The sequence below is a fragment of the Myodes glareolus genome, chromosome 5 (genome assembly GCF_982192425.1).
Source record: "Myodes glareolus chromosome 5, mMyoGla1.1, whole genome shotgun sequence".
Lineage (NCBI taxonomy): Eukaryota > Metazoa > Chordata > Mammalia > Rodentia > Cricetidae > Myodes > Myodes glareolus.
This window is the reverse complement of record NC_142030.1, coordinates 50,113,982-50,127,762: the sequence shown is the minus strand read 5'-3', so window position 1 is coordinate 50,127,762 and position 13,781 is coordinate 50,113,982. Positions and strand designations below refer to the sequence as shown.

At 44.2% G+C, this 13,781-nt stretch overlaps 1 protein-coding gene across 13 annotated transcripts in view; it reads right to left on the bottom strand.

Moving 5' to 3' along the window:
- Nucleotides 1–13,781, bottom strand: part of Cadps (calcium dependent secretion activator) — a 433,680-nt gene that overhangs the window by 251,868 nt on the left and 168,031 nt on the right. The window lies entirely within an intron of this gene.

The window sequence follows — 13,781 nt, the reverse complement described above, 5'->3', positions numbered from 1 at the left end:
CAGAAATAAGATCCTGAATTTTAAATACCATTTGGGTTGTCTTTGAGGACAATAAAAGACTTGTATTGAAAAAAAAAAGCCTCTAGCTCTCACTGGGTCCCTCTTGGATATATTGTTGTCCTGTATTATGGAGATCATGTTGTTTTGGGTCTGTAAGTTGAACCCCTTCACATGCTCCAACATAGATCCAGTGGATGTTGGGATGGGTCAACACATAGCCCCGACTCTGGGCCTGGGTGGTACCTGGCTTGGTCAGCTCGCTAGCTTTCCCTCATCATCACTACCCATATGAGCTCTCCAGCACTGCCTCAGCGAGTTCACCCAGAGCAGCCTACAGCAAAGAGAGGGGCCAGTTCTTCTGTTCTCAGGCACTCAGACCTGGGGTCCCCTCATATTACCAGGGTCAGCTCTACTGTTTTGCCCAGGCAAGGTACAGAGCCCTCTCTCCCAATTGCTGTAGGGGGACATATGGTTGGGGTGGGGTTGGGTCAGCTCTCCTGCTTTCATGCTCTCAGGACTGGTTCACCAGCATCCCTGACAACAGGGTCAACTCTAACGTGCTGCCCAAACTGGAAGCAGAGGCTGCTTTCTCCTGCATTGCAGCCAGCGAGGGTCAGGGTTAGTTCTCCTACTCTTGTGACCCCAGGGTCAGCTCTCTCACTCACCCCAGGTGGTAATGGGGAGGGGGGTGGGCATCTTTCCCTTCTCTGTGCCACCACATAGCAGACGAGGGTCCACTCTGCTGCTCTCATGCCCTCAGGAATAGCTTATCTGTGTCCCTGACCACAGGTTCAGCTCAAGTGTGCATCCCAGGTGAGGTGCATGCCCATGGTGAAGGGTGGGATCATCATCTTTCTCAAGTGTGGTAGTGGTGGTGGCTGCAGTGGTGATGATGGTGGTAGTGGTGGTGGTGGTGATAGTGGTGTGTGTGTGTGTGTGTGTGTGTGAGAGAGAGAGAGAGAGAGAGAGAGAGAGAGAGAGAGAGAGAGAGAGAGAGGGAGAGAGAGAGAGAGAGAGTTAGTTTTCCTCTGAGAGGTAGGGCTAGCTTCTAGCTTGCCTACTACTATATCCATATATCCAGCAAGGAGCAGGACCAGCCATCTCAGGGCCAGTGAAAGGTGGGGGTGGCTTGGAACATCATGGTTCCACTCATCCCCTTGCAAACACAAGCCATAAGCATCACCACAGACCCCAGCTGCAGGAGAACCATGGAACCAGACATGGCCCTCAGCTGCAGGTCTTATCAAGATGATACCAAGGTCCCTTGGATCAGCACAGCCTCAGAAGCAGCATGGCCCTTGGGCATCCACATGGTCCCAAGTGGCCGGCCAGACCCTGGGCATCCACAGAGCCCTCAAGGGCAACTGAAACCAGACATGGCCCTAGGCAGCAGCCTGTGCCCAGAAGTCTCCATGGCTCTAGGAGGCAGCATCAGCCAGCCAGATCAGCATGGCCCTGGGTATGGCACGGTTCTCAGACAATGACATAGTCTGAGGTGGTTCACCGGACTCTGGTTCTCTACTTGGCACTGTGACAATAGGAACCCTGGGCATCGATCAGACCCTGCCTGCTATAGCACCACAGACCCAGACATGGCCCTATGACACATCCTTGGCCCAGACAATACCATGGCCCTGGGTGACAATACAGGCCACTCAGATCAGGATGTCCCTGTGACAACATTGTCATCAGATGCCCTCATAGCCACAGATTGTGACCCAGACCCCAGGCATCTATGTGACCTTTGTTGACAATATGGGCCACAGACATCAATACAGACACAGTCATGGTCCTAGCAGTAGCCTGGGCCCAGATGTCCCCATGGTCCTAGTGGCAGTGCAAGCCATTCTGACCAGCATGGCCCCCACAGCAGCATGGCCCTGGGATACCAACGTGGCCCCAGGCAACAGCTAGGACCCCTGGCATCAGCATGGTCTTTAGTGGTTTCAGGAGTCACAGACATCAACACAGACCCTAGATAAGGCAGGGTCATGGACCCAGACATGGCCTCAGCCACAGCCCTTATCTGGACAATACCATGATCCCAGTTGACAGCACTGACCACCCAAATCAGCCTGACACTGCCAGTTGCACAGCCTTTGGACACCAACATGGTCACAGGTCTCAGCCCAGCATGGGACATCCATGAGGGCCCTGGCAGCAACATGGGTTAGGGACATCAGCACAGACCCTGGCTTCGACAGGAACCTTGGTCCTCGGTAGCAACCCAGTTTGTCACCACGGCCCCCAGTGGCCATATAGGCCACCCAGATTAGTATGGCCCCCAAGGCAGCATGACCTTCGAACACCAACATGACCCCAACACAGTCGTCTACACAGCCCCCAGTGACAAAAGGAGCTACAAATACCAACACAGCCTCCCCCCTCACAACCTGCTCCAGATCCCTGGATCAAGACCTGGCCCTTGGTTATAGCCCAGGTTCAGGCATCTCTCTGGATTTGGGTAGCTAGCTGGCCACTTTTTCAGCCGGTCCTCATCTCTCCTCATTCCGCCTCTCCCTCTCTTCCACCTCCCCACCTTGTTCTTTCTCAGCACAATGGCGCCCAACTGCCCAACATCAGCGTTCTGGGCTGGGTCACAGGTGGCGCTTTGTTGAATACTGCCTGACCCAACCATAAGGGATGTCACAGAGCTGTTGGCTTTCCTCTCTCTGGTGCCTGGGCCTAGAGACCTCAGGCAACACTTGGTATGATGGTACCTGGCTGCCTGACACCAGAGGCACTGGGAGGGCTCCTGATCGATTGTGGCCCCCATAGACCCAAAAGTCTGCAGGACTGCCATCTGTATCCATCACAGATTCAGGCCTGGTAGAGTCGTTACCTCTTTACCACTTTTTATTTTCCCTTGGGGAAAAGACTTGAAGTCAAGGTTTCCATTATAAAAGACACAGTTCGCTTTGGTTGCAATGTGCACGGTTTAGCTCCTGGCTATTGCCAGCCAAGGAGAATGCGACCTACCTCTGAGTCACTAGTTATGGTTTCTTGTGGCTTCTGGCAATGTGATAACTAAATATAAAAATACCAAATGAGGTTCTCTGCATGCACAAGGGTTTTAACACAGTTATGCTAGGGGACTTTTTGTTTTTATTCACTGCCTGCTCAAAGGACCTCATTCACCCAAAACCTAGGACCCCATCCTCTTCTGTTTCAGGTTGCTGTCTCAAGAAGAGCTGTACTTGTCAGAAGTCCTTCTTGACTACGGCGGTCTCATACTTTGAGAAACACCAGTAGTTAGCCCATGACCCAAGGCAGGACATGCCTGTGTTCTGGCTTTCCAGTAGCCAGCCCAGCACACAAGGCATGGCATTCCTCTGCCCTGGGTTTACTACCCTTATCAGAGCAGCTGGAGGACTTTATGGCCAGGAACTGGAGGTGGACATGTCTGCCCTTCAAGCCTTGATATGTAAAGAGCACTTGGGCTATATGTTAAGCTGCCTGTTTTGTTTTGTTTTTTTTTTTTCGGAGTAGGAATTCTAAAAGTACCAATGCCAAAAGCACAGGCTTGTGACAAGAAGGAAGGACGATGGTATCCAAAAGTACTCAGCCCCAGGCCCTACACATGATGAGAAATCACAAAGTTACACGTAATGAAGTGTTACTGGGGCCAGGAACTGGTTTTAACTCAGCATGGATGATGCCACAATCCAGCCTTCCTTCCTCCATCCCTCCTTCTCTCTCTCTCTTCCCGTCACTTTCCCTTTGCCTTTTCTTCCCCCTCTCCTTCTTCCCCATCCTTCTTTTCATTCCTTCTTCTCTTCTTGCTTTCCTCAAAGGATCATCTTAGTGATTCTCACAGCTAGGACTGGAGACATTTCCCATCCTGATATTTTACTATCCTGCTAAGGCGAGGAAAGCGTTGGCATGACCATCTGGTTGGGCTGCAGCATCTGGTACTTGTTATAGAGAAGAACCAGACACTTGGTGAAAGAGGACATAGAAAATACGGTGCGGCCTCTCTTTAATCTCTGCAACCCTTCTTAAACCTTGCTGGGGACTATTGTCATCTAGGCTCTGTGCCTTGGTCCAAAATACCTCTCCATCCATTGCTTTTGTTCCCTCTGATGCAGCAATTCTTTCTACTGGCTGTGTAAGTCTGTCCTGGTTCAGCTCCTAGTGATGGCACCATGAGCATATACTCTCTGAAGAGTGGTCTCCTCTTCCTGTAACACACCCCAAGCCAGGGACCTCTGCAGGAACAGATCCAGACCAGGGACATTTACAGAAACAGGTCTGAGCTGACAACCTAGACTAGAGCAGGCCTTAGAAAGCAAACTCCAAGGTAGTAGAACAAAACTGAGGAGTGCTGAACAACCTTCATGAACACCGAGTGACCAATGGGGTAACTAGAACCGTGGCACTGACTGTACCATGAGGAACAACCATCTGAACCTTGGATTCACTGGCATCTAGAAAATTAATCAACAGAATCACAGATAGCCCCCAAAACCCCTATTAGAGGAAAAGTTGAATAGAAAAGATAGGAACACATGCAACACCACAAAGAACAACATGACACCAGTATAACATAAAGACCCGATGACAGCAAGACTAGAACAACCGAATATAGATGAAGCAGAAGAAAATTACATAAAAAAATAACTTCAGGAGAAAGTTTGAAACTCTTAAGGAGGAAACGAGAAATTCCCTCAAAGAAATGGAGGAAAAGACAAACAAAAAATTGGAAGATATCAGCCAATCCCTTAAATAAAACCAAGAAAAAGCAATCAAACATATGAAAGAAACTATTCAACACTTAAAAACTGAAATAGAGACAATAAAGAAAACACAATCTGAGGGAATTATAGAAACAGAAATCGTGAGAAAACAATCAGGAACCATAAACGTAAGCATGAACAGCAGAATACAAGAGATGGAAGAGAGAATCTCAAAAGCTGAAGATACAATAGAGGAAATAGACTCATCAGTTAAATAAAACATTAATTCTAACAAAAACTTAACCCAAACTATCCAGGAAATATGGAACACCGTGAAAAGGCCAAACCTAAGAACAATAGGCATAGAAGAAGGAGAAGAAGTTCAACTCCAAAGCACCAAAAATAAATTTAACAAAATCATAGAAGAAAACTTTCCCAACCTAAAGAAAGAAGCTTACAGAACACCAAATAGACTGGATAAAAAAAAGTCCCCTCACCACATAATAATCAAAACACTAAACATACAGAGTAAAGAAAGAATATTAAGAGCTGCGAAGGAAAAAGGCCAAGTAATATATAAAGGCAGACCTATCAGAATTCCACCTGACTTTTCATTGGAGACAATGAAAACTAGAAGAGTATGGTTAAATGTTATGCAGACACTAAGAGACTATGGATGCCAGCCCAGACTATTATACCTAGAACTTTCAATGACCATAGAAGGACAAAACAAGATATTCCATGACAAAGCCATACTTAACCAATACCTAACCACAAACCCAGCCCTACACAAAGTACTAGAAGGAAAACTCCAACCCAAGGAAGTTGTCTACATCAACAAAAAATGCAGTCAATTGATGGTCTCATAGCAGTAAATGCAAAACAAGGAAAAAATGTACAAATTAACATTACCAGCACTGAAAACTAAATTAACAGGAGATAGCAATCACTGTTCACTAATATAAAAGGACCCAACTCACCTATAAAAAGGTACAGGATAATAGATTGGATACTAAAACAGAATCCACCCTTCTGCACACAAGAAACACACCTCAGCCTAAAGACAGATACCATCTCAGAGTAAAGGGTTGAGAAAAAAATGTCAACATAATCCATTACATAAACAAACTGAAAAATAAAAACTACAAGATCATCTCATAAGACAAAATACAACATCCCTTCATGACAAAGGTCTTGGAGAGAGCAGTGATACAAGGAACATACCCAAACATAACAAAGGCAATATACAGCAAGCCAACAGTCAACATCAAACTAAATGGAGAGAAACTCCCAGAAATCCTACTGAAATCAGGAACAAGGCAAGGTTGTCCACTCTCTCTATATCTATTCAATATAGTTCTTGAGGTCCTAGCTAGAACAATAAGACACCAAAAGGAGATTAAGGGGATACAAATCAGAAAAGAAGGAGTTAAACTCTCACTATTTGCTGATGATATAATAATTTACATAAGCAATCTCAAAAATTCTACCAAAGAACTTCTACAACTCATAAACACTTTCAGTAATGTAGCAGGATACGAAATTAACTATAAAAAAATCAGTTGCCCTCCTGTACACAGATGATAAAAGGGCTGAGAAAGAAATCACAGAAACATTACCCTTCACAATAGCCACAAACAGCATAAAATATCTCAGAGTAACTCGAACCAAAGAAGTAAAGGACTTGATTGACAAGAACTTTAACTCTTTGAAGAAAGAAATTGAAGAAGACACCAGAAAGTGGAAAGATTGCCCATGCTCTTGGGTAGGTAGAATTAATATAGTAACAATAGCAAGCTTACCAAAAGCAATCTACAGATTCAATGAAATGCCCATCAAAATCCCAGTAAAATTCTTCACAGACTTTGAAAGAATGGTACTCAACTTCATATGGAAAAGCAAAAAAAACCCAGGATAGCCAAAGTAATCCTGTACAATAAATAACTTCTGGAGGCATGATAATCCCTGACTTCAAACTCTACTACAGAGTTACAGTACTGAAAACTGCCTGGTATTGGCATAAAAACAGACAGGAGGACCAATGGAAGTGAATAGAAGACCCGGATATTAATTCACACACCTTTGAAAACTTGATTTTTGACAAAGAAGCAAAACATATCAAATGGAAAAAAGAAAGCATATTTAACAATGGTGCTGGCATAACTGGAAATCAACATGTAGTAGAATGAAAATAGACCCATGTCTATCACCATGCACAAAACTCAAGTTCAAATGGATCAAAGACCTCAACATAAAACCAGCCACACTGAACCTTATAGAAGAGAAAGTGGAAAGTACACTTGAACGCATTGGAACAGGAGACCACTTCCTAAATATAACCCCAGCAGCACAGACTCTGAGAGAAACAATTAATAAATGGAACCTCCTGAAACTGAAAAGCTTCTGTAAAGCAAAGGACATGGTCAATAAGACAAAATGACAGCCTACAGAATTGGAAATTTTTTTCACTAACCCCACATTGGACAGAGGTCTGATCTTCAAAACATATAAAAAAAACTCAATAAATTGGTCATCAAAAAACATATAATCCAATAAAAAATGGAGTATAGACCTAAACAGAGAACTCTCAGCAGAGGAATCTAAAATGGATGAAAGATAGTTAAGAAAATGTTCAACATCCTTAGCCATTAGAGAAATGCAAATCAAAACAACTCTGAGATTCCATCTTACACTTGTAAGAATGGCCAAGATAAAAAACACTGATGACAACTTATGCTGGAAAGGATGTCGGGTAAATGGAACACTCCTGCATTGCTGGTGGGGATGCAAGCTGGTACAGCCCCTTTAGATATCAATATGGCAATTTCTCAGAAAATTAGGACACAAGCTTCCTCAAGACCCAGTAATACCACTTTTGGGTATATATCCAAAGGATGCTCAATCGTGCTGCAAGGACATGTGCTCAACTTCACTGAATGAACCATTTTCTGTGTTCATCATTACTAGTTTATCAACAAAGGATGAATGAGACCATTACCTATTGATTTTATATGCTAAAACAAAAGACTGATTGAAGAAATTAAAATATTTAAATAGACATGCAAATTCTTTTGGAAATCAAAAAGAGCACACAGAAATCTTCTTTCTTGTTGATGGTGTTTTTCCCCTTTTTGAATCCTCCAGGCATTTTGCTGGTCAATCTCAGAATGCGCACTTGTGTAATTTCTTACTGGGAAATTGGGCCATAGAGATTTCAAACTATGATGCCACAAGATCCTTGCTGGTCAGCCTGTGTCTAACGATTATGTCTCCACAGACTGCCATGTACAGTAGTTGAGTTGGAAAATGCCAAATTAAAAAAATTGAGAGCCAACATATGCAGCCAGCCTGCACTGAACAAGATAACACCCTGGGTGACAGTTGGTGGCTTTGATGTAGAGCAGCTGCATAGAATCTCATGCTCTTTACAGGGAGTCAGACATGCACCCAGGGAGGACAAATTCTAAAAAATTAATAAGCTTCCATATCATTAATAATTAATCTCGAAGTCGACAAACATTGGCATTTTACTCTGGTTAACACTGGAGAGGACATGGATTAGAACTACCTCCCTCTGAAGAATGCCCTGGAATTGATTCGTCTCAGGGTGACTCTCAAGTCCTGATCAGAAGAGTCGGCTTTGACAGAAGCTGGGGCAGCAATTGTCGCCGTTCATAAGGATGCATCGTGTTTTGTTAATCAATAATCCTGCCCCCCTCCTATAGAAAACTATTAAATTTGTATGTATGTGTATATGTACATGTGTGTGCACACATGTGTGCTGAGGCCAAGAGCAACCTCGGGTGTCATTCCTCCAGCTTTATTTGTTTATTTTATTTATTTACTTGTTTGTTTGTTTTGAGACCGGGTTTCTCACTGGCCTGGAGATCACCAAGTAGACCAGGGTGGCTGGCTAGCAAGTCCCTGATAGCTTCAATTTTTCCTCTATAGAGCTGCAATTACAAGCATGCATCTTTGCTCTTGGCTTTCTTTAAAAAAAATAGTTCTAGGAATCAAACTTAGGTCTTCGGGCTTATATGGCAACGACTTTATTTCCAGAGCTATCAATGATACTTGATATTTAGTATCAAGTTTAGATTTGATACTAAATGAAGAGTGGGATTTTTCTTATGAAATCTACGATCTCGATATGTCAATACTTTTCACCAGGTAAGGAATGGGATACAGTCCCCCCATATGCCTGTCCAGAGGTTCCATGATAGATAGGGATCAGAGACATGTTTAGTGTCACGATGCTACCCTGGGATAGAGTGCTACACACTTCCTGTCAAAGAGGCCAAGAATCCTGTTCAACATCCCATAATTCCCAGGCCAGACCCTTATAGGAAGACACTAGGCAGTCCAGCACATCAGTATCACAGTAGTGAGAGGCCCAGCTACAGATGCTGGCCTCAGGGAAACAAGGGGTCCACTGGTCTGATGGTGTTTGCTTCTGGTGACAAAGAGCAAGTTGTAGCCTGACGGAGAGGCATAACTTCACTGTGTTAATCCTCCAGCCATCAGATCCTTCCCACCATCACCAGCTGGGCCGAGATCAGAAATAATTAGAGAGCCAGAAAGAGACCAGAATGGAAAAACTTGAAAGTTCATTCCGTGTGAAGAAATTTGTTCAGGAAAATCACGGGGAGGTGCAAGTAATGCAGACTGGCATTTATGGGGCTTGCAGAGCTGATTTCTCTGAGATGTGTACGGCATGGGGATACAACATGGCTTTGCTGGGGAAGTTTGAGGAGATCAGCCTCACAGGGTCACACACAGGTTCCTACCACCAGCTCCTTTGTCCAGGAGAAAGCAGGGCCAACTGACCAGGAGCACTCTCCTCTAGTCTCCATCATGTCTACTTTGACCAAGGCGCAATTATAGCCGAGGCTCCAAGTTGTGGCCCAGAGGACACAGGTGATGAATGCATATGACCAAGGCATTCCTGGGTGAAAAACTTGAGACAATGGCCAGAAGAAAGTCAGAACAAGAGAAGTAGGAAAGGGGGTGGGGAGTTTGGGTAAAATCAGGACTATAGTTGGGGACCCAGGTGCATGATCAAGCTACCTCATTACTGTGTTCCTTTTAAATGTTGAGAAACCAATTTTGTTCCTAATAAAGAAAATTTATTGCCCTCCTATATCAAATTCCAATTTTAGTGGAATGGACTCTTTTTTTTTGTCAATGTCTTTATTTCATAGCCACAGATAAAGATGAATGCTCCGTTCTAACATCTGTGCTTCTGAGGATTCCTTTACGGGATAAGAAGCCACACAGGCTTTCTGAGATGAAAGCTTGCTGAGTTCATTTTCTGGCAGATCCTCTTCAGCCAGTTTCTCTTCCCTGAACCAAGTATCTTTGCAGTGAGAGCAAGGAGGGGATTTTGAGGCCACAGGCATGCTTCAGTCTTTCCTTTCTAAAATGGATTTAAACACCGATGGAAGCATAGTGTGTGTGTGTGTGTGTGTGTGTGTGTGTGCGCGCACGCGCGCGCACGCGCGCGTGCTCTGAGTTTAAATTGATTGTCCATCTCTCCTGGAATTGATACTCTAGTGAGAAATGCAAACATCAATCGAGTAGCTATACACATTGATGTCAACTTACAGAGAAAAGGTAGCTCCAACGTATGAGAAACTTCATGGAAGACACCCAGTCGAGCTGCTTTTGAACTGAGAAACAGATGGAAGGAAAAACTGGCTGAGCCATAGCAGGGAAGAGCATCCCAGACAGGAAGCGGATGTGTTAAGGTACCAAAGCCGGAAGTAATGCAGAAGCTGGACGAGGAGGCCCAAGGGTCATGGTAAAGGGGAGGCTGGTGTGAGATAAAGGTGGGGAGGGAGACACACAGGGACCAAAACACGAATGTATTCCCTTGAGCTTTTGGAGCTGCTTTTCCTTGGGGGCTGGACAATTGGAACCAATGTACATTATATGTCGTGATATAAGTGTGCGTGGGGGAAGTGAATACAGACAACCAGAGGCAAATCCAATCCCTGCATTTCCCAGTGGCACATGCTTAGAGATGAGTCATTTCCTATCTTTCTCGGGCTGCTCTGAATGCCCTGATTGTAGAATGTTTTTCACAATCACAAATAGCACCTCAGCCGATCAGCTTTGGTGGTTCATCATAAATACCGGCCAGCTCATTTGTATGTAAGCGTGATTTCCAAATGACCACATATTTAACACTCTGGACTTCGATAGCCTGCAAAGGCTATCAAATGCACAAGGTGATTCGGCGGGCCTTTGCTTTAAGTTATCTAGGACTAGAAACTTGGTCATTATGTATACCCTTTGGTCTCATAAGCCTCCCCACCCGGTAATGACCAAAAGATGCCGGCCTCATGCTAGGTATTAATGACATAACTCCCATGATGCTGATGGCTGGAGGCCGCTACCAAGTGACACAGCTGGCACAGCTGGACCAGCAGCCCAGAGCATACACTATGAATGTCCTGCCTCCTTGATGGCCTGAGAATCCTGGCTCAGAGCACTGCAGGCCAATAGCTTAGAGCAGAGGAGATAGCCGGCGTCCTTGCTTTCCTAGATTAGGGTTGATAGGGACCCTAGGGGGGCGGTAGGTCCTTCCCATCTGTTGTTATTTTTTTGAAAGGGCTGATATCAGAGAACAATGTTCGATGTTTGAAAATTCACCAACTAAAGGATGAAAAGCCTCCCTGCACATCCTTTTCACAGTGTTGTTAAGACCACGCTGACCTGCCCGGGGAATTGTTGAGAAGCCTGGAGAGAAGGAAACCCAGCAAAATGTCTTCTGACACCAGTAGAAACAACTTCTTCCAACAGCTAGGGCCACTGTATTGTACTAGGTGGGTCTTAATGAATTCTGAGAAGGTGCACTTAACTGTTGACTTGGGGCATTTCTTCTTGTCCCTAATTAAGTGATGAAAAAGTGACTAATCAGGAATGGTGGCCCTGAAGACCCCAGGACGCCAGGATGGATGGGAGTGGATATTTCAAAGTTCAAGGCAATTACCGTGGCTACTCCTTTCCGTTAATACCTCCTATTTTGTGTTCTGAGATCTGTCTTTAAATTTCTGTGTTAGCATCGAATTTAACTGCCGCCCTTCACGGTTTGCTTTTGCTTTGATCCTAGCCTGTCTACAGTAAGAGGTCTTTTGTTGTTACCCATTTTATTTTTGTACTTTATAAAGAACATTCGGAGACAGTGTCCCCTCTGAAGTCCATCACTGCACTGTTGAGGCAGGCAAAAGTAAGCCGTTTGCAGTTGATGAACTGGAGGCTCGGAACAATATAGACAAATTCTCTATAAGTCATTTATCTAATTCTTCTGTGCATTCACTCAACAACTGCTCATTGAACCCATGTTTTTGATGTTCAATCCCAATACGCTGGCAAGATGAGGAAGCACTGTGTTTAGAAGAATATGGATAAACAGACAAGGTGTTGAATTAATTCTGTTGGCTATTTAAGGCTTCTCAGTTTCGGTGCTTCTCACAGGAAAGGCAGTGTCTTTTCGGGGCTTCTAGGACATTTGGTGGCATACCGGCTTCTATTATTGGAAGCCTAGAGCACGCCTTATCTCATGGCAGTATCTAAAACCAGCTCTAGACATTGAGCAGTGCCCCCTGTAGGACAAAGGCAGCATTGCACTGACAGTTCACCACTGACTTAACTGGATTTTGTGTACAGCTAGTTCATGTCTTTAAGTCTCTGAGTTTCTACCTCATGGCATTGTGGCCATTACTGAAGGAACTGAAAATGACTGTAGAGTAGGAGACACGACCTATATATTATTACTCTTAGCTGGGCCACTCAATAATTCAAGAATGCCTACTATGTGCCACTACATCAGGAAGGTAAGGGTAGATTCAGGGCCCAACTTTCAAACCGGACATCCCATCTGCTACTCACTCTTCTAAGCCTCCCTTCTCTGCAAGCCTCATTTTGTTCTCGCTATTGCCATCTGGAAACATCCATATGGCCCTTCCTGTCATCATCTATCACCTAAGATACAGAGAAAAACTCAAGTTTTGAAAAGACTCTCTCGGGTTGACATTTACGAGAGTGCCTCAAGAGATGGTTACATGTGACCCGTTTATCCTTAAGCAGTCCTACAAATCCTGTCACAGGGCCCTGGAACGTCTCCATACACTGTTGTTGCAATGAAATGTATGGCGCTTCTGTAGCAGCATTTGGAGGTGACATGGGAAGAAAGGAAGGGGGAAAATTAAGATGACACGGTCAGTAATTTCCTAGAGATGAATTTTGTGTGGTGGGGAACCTTCCAGACTATGAATAAAAGCAACAGTGTTGATAAACGATGCCACTTTGGATTTCCTTTGTTAGGAGCTGTGGTTTGACAGCCTTTGAGATATTTATTTGTAGAAAAAAATCTCCTAGTTCTAACAATGAATACATCTTGAATAAGAAAAGGTTGACATTTGACATTCTCCAAGCAATAAAGCATTTTCTCTAGGCTGAACAGTGCAATGAATTTTTCCAGACTGCACCTGAGCTGAAAAGAATGCACTTCTTTATCCCACACCTTTCTTTTCTATCATTACCTTAGGTGTTTTGTCAACATCTTCCCTATAATAGGAAATACTCATCTAGGAGATTAGATGCAAGAAACTCTAGAATCATAATGCAAACACAATCAAGACACGATGCCAAGAGACTAGAATGCCATCCTGTGATAATGACCTCCATCAGCTATTACTGTGGGGAAGGAGAAGCAGATCAGAAATCTAGATTGGATGGTAGCCAAGACCTAATGCCAGTGCCCAAGCATCCCTAGGTGATAACCGAGTCACAGTTTTTTAAAGCGTAGTCTGTTCTTCTTTGTTCATGGAAGAAGTTGTAGGGCACATAAATTTAGCTTATGTTTGAATGATATGTTTGCACAACCCTTTGGAAAGTAGTATTCTTGAAATTACAGAATGATTTTGTTTCTGGTTGTTCAATCATTTCACAATAATGTGTCAATAACTTCTGGAGCCACCTTTCCCAGGAAACATATTTACTGTTTAACAACTGGAAAAGCTTCTAGGCACAGCTTCTCAGAGAGTATGAGCTGAGGATGCTTCATACCTGGAGGAAGCCACACAAGCAGAGCGTATGGTG